Consider the following 6,381-nt stretch of genomic DNA (forward strand, 5'->3'; position numbering starts at 1 on the left):
GTGAAGGACCTCTTCAAGGAGAACTACAAACCACTGCTCAATGAAATAAAAGAGGATACAAACAAATGGAAGAACATTCTATGCTCATGGGTAGGATGAATCAATATCATGAAAATGGCCATACTGCCCAAGGTAATTTATAGATTCAATGCCATCCCCATCAAGCTACCAATGACTTTCTTCACAGAATTAGAAAAAACTACTTTAAAGTTCATATGGAACCAAAAAAGAGCTCGCATCGCCAAGTCAATCCTCAGCCAAAAGAACAAAGCTGGAGGCATCACGCTACCTGACTTCAAACTATACTACAGGCTACAGTAACCAAAACAGCATGATAGTGGTACCACAACAGAGACATAGATCAATGGAACAGAACAGAGCCCTCAGAAATGATGCCACATATCTACAACTATCTGATCTTTGACAAACCTGACAAAAACAAGAAATGGGGAAAGGATTCCCTATTTAATAAATGGTGCTAGGAAAACTGGCTAGCCATATGTAGAAAGCTGAAACTGGATCCCTTCCTTACACCTTATACAAAAATTAATTCAAGATGGATTAAAGACTTAAATGTTAGACCTAAAACCATTAAAATCCTACAAGAAAACCTAGGCAATACCATTCAGGACATAGGCGTGGGCAAGGACTTCATGTCTAAAGCACCAAAAGCAATGGCAACAAAAGCCAAAATTGACAAATGGGATCTAATTAAACTAAAGAGCTTCTTTGATCTTTTGTATTGTTTTCTTCATTTTAATTTCTTTATTTGTGCTCTAACCTTTATTATTTTTTTCTTCTACTAATTTAGGGTTTTGTTTGCTTAAACTAAAGAGCTTCCTTGATCTTTTGTATTGTTTTCTTCATTGTAATTTCTTTATTTGTGCTCTAACCTTTATTATTTTTTTCTTCTACTAATTTAGGGTTTTGTTTGCTCTTGCTTTTCTAGTTCCTTAAGATACATCATTATGTTGTTTATGTTTTTCTTCTTATTTGATGTAAGCACTTATAGCTGTAAAGTTCCCTGTGAGTCCCACTCTTACTGTATCCCATAGGTTTTGGTATATTGTGTTTCCATTATCATCTGTTTTGAGAAAATTTTCAGTTTCTTTCAGAATTTCTTCATTGACCCACTGTTCATTTAGGAGCATATTGTTTAATTTCTATGGATTTCTGTAGTTTCCAAAATTCCTCTTGTTATTGATTTCTAGTATTATTCCACTGTGGTCAGAGAAGATGCTTGATGGTATTTCAATTGTTTTGAATGTTTTCAGACTTGTTTTGTGACCTAACATATGGTCTATCTTTGAGATTGAACCATGTGCTGAAGAAAAGAATGTGTACTCTGTAGCCATTGGATGAATTGTTCTGTAAGTATCTATTAGGTCTGTTTGTTCTATAGTGCAGATGAAGTCCAATATTTCCTTGTTGATTTTTTTGTCTGGAAGATATCCAGTGCAGAATGTGTGGTGTTGAAGTCTCTAGTGATTATTATGTTGGAGTCTACCTCTCTCTTTAGCTTTAATAATATTTGCTTTATATATCTTGGTACTCCAGTGATGAGTACACATATTTTCACAATTGTTATATCCTCTTGCCAAATTGACGCCTTTATCATTATATTTTTGCCTTCTTTGTTTCTTGTTACAGATTTTGTCTCAGTATAGCCCTCCTTCTCTTTTTTGGTTTCCACTGGCATGGAATATCTTCTTCCATCCCTTTATTTGCAGTCTACATGTGTCTTTATAGGTGAAATGTGTTAATTGTAGGCAACAGATTGATGGGTCTTTTTTTTTTTTTAATCCATTCCACCACTGTTTGTCTTTTGATTGGAGAATTTGGTCCATTTATATTCAGTGTTATTATTGATAAGTAAGGACTTACTTCTGCCATTTTGTTATTGGTTTTCCTATTTTTTGTGGGCTGCTCTTCCTTCTTTTTTCCCTTCCTGTCTTCCTTTTAGCAAAGGTTTTCTTTGGTGATATGATTTAGTTTCTTACTTTTTTATTTTCTGTGTATCCTTTGTATGATTTTGTTTTGAGGTTACCATGAGGCTTGTAAATACTATCTCATAACTCACTATTTTAAGCGGATAACAACTTAACACCAACAAACAAAAAGAAAACTAATAAAAACTCAATGCCTTAACTTCATCCTCCTGCTTTTTATTTCTGTGTTGTTTCTATGTATATCTTATTATACAGACTATGTCTTGAAAAGTTGTAGTTAGTAGTTTTGACTGGGTCATCATTTAGTCTGTCTACTTAGAGTTAAGAGTGGTTTACGCCCCACTGTTATGGTGTTATAATATTTTGTGTTTTTCTGTGTATTTACTATTACCAGTAAGTTTTGTACCTTCAGGTGATTATTTATTGCTCAGTAATGTCCTTTTCTTTCTGATTCAAGTACTCCCTTTAGCATTTCTTGTAGGACATATCTGGCATTTATGAAATTCCTCAGTTCTTGTTTGTCTGGGTAACTATTTCTCCTTCATGTTTGAAGGATATTTTCTCTGTATATACTATTCTAGGGTAAAAGCATTTTTTTCCTTCAGCATTTTAAATACGTCATGCCACCCTCTCTTGGCCTTTAAGGTTTCCACTGAAAAGTCTGCTGACAGAAGTATTGGAGACTCCTTGTCTGTTATTTGTTTCTCTTCTTTTGCTGCTTTTAGGATTTTTTCTTTATCCTTGACCTTCGGGAGTTTGGTTATTAAATGGCTCAAGGCCGTCTTTTTAGGTAAAATCTTCTTGGTGTTCTATCACCTTCTTGTATCTGAATATTGATATCTTTCTCTCTGTTTGGGAAGTTCTCTTTTATTATCCCTTTGATTAAACTTTCTATCCCTACCTCTTTCTCTATCTCCTTTTTAGGGCCACTAACTCTTAGATTTGTCTGTCTGTGGCTATTTTCTAGATCCTGTAGGCATGCTTCATTGCTTCTTATTATTTTTTCTTTTGTCTCCTCTGACCATATATTTTCAAATAGCCTGCCTTGAAACTCACTATTCTTTCTTCTGCTTGATCAGTTCTGCTCTTAGAAGATTCTGGCGCATTCTTCAGTATGTCAATTTTTTTTTCACCTCCGGAATTTCTTCTTGATTCTTTTAAATTATTTCAATATCTTTGTTACAATTCTGAATTCTTTCTCTGTGTTTTCTTGAATTTCTTTGAGTTTCCTCAACACAGCTATTTTGAATTCTCCGTCTGAAAGGTCACATATCTCTGTTTCTCCAGAATTGGTCCCTGGTGGCTTATTTACTTTATTTGGTGACATGATGTTTCCCTGCATTTTCTTGATACTTTTAGCTGTTTTTCTGTGGGTGGGCATTGAAGAGTTAGGTATTTATTATAGTCTTTGCAGGCTGGGCTTACATGTACCCATCCTTCTTGGGAAGGCTTTCCAAATATTTGAATGTATGTACGTGTTGTGATCTAAGCTGTATCTGCTTTAGGGGGCACTCCAAGCCTAGTAATGCTGTGGTTCTTGCAGACTCATAGAAGTATTGTCTTGATGGTCTTGGACAATGTCTGGGGGAATTCTCTCCATTACCAGGCAGAGACTCTTGTTCTCTTCCTTTACTTTCTCCCAAACAAAAAGTCTCTCTCCCTCTGTTGGGAGCCACCTGAAGCTGGGGGTGGATTGACACAAGCGCCCCTGTGGCCACCACCACTATGACTGCACTGGGTCAGACTTGATGCCAGCGCAGTACTGGTTCTTGCCCAAGGCCTGCTGTAACCACGTTCTGGCTTCCACCTATGTTCACTCAAGACCCTGTGGCTGTACAATTAGAAAGTGTCAAAACCAGCAAGGCCTGTGTCCTTTGCTTTTGGGTAGTGAGTTCCTCCAGGCCCTAGGTGGGTCTAGAGGTATTATTCAGGAGCCAGAGACTAGAGTCAAATACCTTAGAATTCTACCTGGTGTTCTATTGTCCTGCGGCTTAGCTGACAGTCAAATCACAAGAGAAAGTCCTTACCACTCTTCCCTCCCCTTTTCAAAGGCAGAAGAGCCTCACCCCATGGCCACTTCCACCACAGCCTTACAGGGAGTACTGACAGACTACCACTGATGTTCCCTTAAGGCCCAAAGGCTCTTCAGTCACCTTGTGGTGAATGCTGCCTATTCTGGGCCTCAACTTTCAGGGCAGTAGGCTCCCCTCTAGCCTAGGGCAGGCCTGGAAGTTGGATTGTAGGTCATCCAAGAGCCAATGCCTAGAACCTAGGACCCCAAGAGCCTTCTTGGTGCTCTACACCCTTGTGGCCAAGCTGGTACCTAAAGTACAAGTCAGTGTCCCATTTACTTTTCCCTCTGCTTTTGTAAAGCATAAGGACTCTCTCCCAATAGCCACTACAGCTTGGAATGTGCATTACCTGAAGCCAGCATGTCTCAGAGTCTCACTCAAGGCCCTCAATGTAGTACCTGGGTATCATTGCTGGTTATTCAGGGCCCAAGGGCTCTTTGTTTAGCATGTGAAGATTGCTGCCAGGAATGGGTCCTTCTCTTCAAGTAGGTTTCTTTCTGGCCTAGCGTGTGCCTAGAAATGTGGTTTGAGTGTTAGGCCCTGGAAAGTGCATTTCACCACCCTGATTGGTGCTCTATCCTGCTTCAGCTGAGCTGGCATACAAGATGCAAGACAAAGTACTTTCCACTCTTCCCTCTCATCTCCTCAGGTAGAATGAAGGGGTCTCTTTTGGAACCACAAGCTTTGGAGCCTAGGGTTAGAGGACTGGTGATGCCAGCATTCCCTTAGCCACCCTACCTGGTGTCTCAGGTTGTGTGCCCCCCTCAGTCCACTCTCTCTGGGCCCAGTTCAGCACTAAGAGTCTCGTAGGAGTTGCAGCCCTTGTGGCCTAGACTGCCTTTCAAGTTTACTTACAGCCCTGGAGCACTTTAGCTCATGGTAGCGAGGCTTGTGGGAACTCATGTTTCAACTGCTGACATGGGTAATTCACCTGTAGCTAGGGCTGTTTTAAATCCTCTCTCCATGTGCAGGCATCAGCTGAGTTTGGTTCAGTTTTTTTCTTACTGCTGTAAGAGGACAGCACTGAGGTCAATGCCTCACAATTGTTGCACTCTCCCTCCCCCAACACACAGAAATGCTCTTCCACACCATGCCACCGCTGCTGGGGGCAGAGGTGGAGGGTGGGGTAGGGGTGGCATCAGCAATTCAAGACTTCTTTCTACCACTTCAGTGCCTCTTTCACCGATATGAAGTTAAAATCAGCTACTGAATGCTCATCTGATTTGTGGCTCATTTGAAGTTGCTTTTTTGTGTAGATGGTTATTAAATTGGTGTCCTTCCTTGGTGGGGGGGGGGGGCAATCAGTGGGGACTTCTAGTCTACCATCTTGCTTCACCTCTTTCCCAGCCATTGAGTTTGGAGGCAACTAGTCACAGTTGCCTTTAGTGAGGGAAGTGTTCATGTGGGGTGGGCACAGGAGCCAGACTGTGGTGGTCCCCAGGAGTGATCTGCACTTTAGCCCATTGAGGGTGCCCACTTTCTCAGCCTGTGATGCTCCAGGGAAAACAGAAGCTGGAGAGAAGTTTGGGAGTGGACTGGGGACAAGAGCTAGTCTTAGTGCATGGAAAAGACAATAAAATTCCATATTCCAAGGAAGACTCAGTGGGGTACATGTTAAAGGGGATTGGAGAGAGGGGACCTGAGGAGTACTGGAGGGGATGGGCACTTGGAGTGCATGAGGTCCAAGGCAGGACCTCTTCGTCCTTAGGCTGAGGGAGAAGGTGTATAAGGATGTGGAGCCTGTGTATGGGTGGGGTGGGCAAAGTGTCCCTGGCTCCGTGCTCTTAATTTTCTTCCTGAGTCAGGTGGGTAGGATGGAATGACTGCTAAAGTGACTGGGAGAGGTTGGTGAGCAAGGTCCTGCCCTTGAGTTATGTGATAGGAAGTGGGGGCCCTGGTGGGCATGGGATCGGGGAAAGGTAGGCATGATTTTCCCAGGAGCGCTCACCGGCTCAGGTATGGGAGGTGTGCAGAGGCCACTGGGTTCTGCTGTTGGCTTAGGCAGTTGTAGTGTGGGTGACACAGGCCTTTTTGAACTGTACCAGAGTGCCAGGATTAGCAGAGACAGAGGCTGCAATTGCACATGAGAATTAATTCAAAGGCTGGGGTGGAGGGGGAAGAGCAGATGTCTTCCAATCTCCTCTTTCGTCTTGAGAGGGAAGAGGTAGTGTACAGCCTAATGGTCAGAGAGTGCCTGAAGGGCAGAGAGGAGCAAAAGCCTGTGGCCCTGGGCAGAGCCTGCTTCAGCTTCAGGGTAGCACAGACCCTCAGCCAGCGCAGACATCCCTGAGCTGAGCTGAGACTGGTCCTGAGGGGCCCTCCCAGACCCCCTCCCCTCCCCTTCCCTCCCCTTCCCTCAG

This window comes from Symphalangus syndactylus, chromosome X (assembly GCF_028878055.3).
Source record: "Symphalangus syndactylus isolate Jambi chromosome X, NHGRI_mSymSyn1-v2.1_pri, whole genome shotgun sequence".
Lineage (NCBI taxonomy): Eukaryota > Metazoa > Chordata > Mammalia > Primates > Hylobatidae > Symphalangus > Symphalangus syndactylus.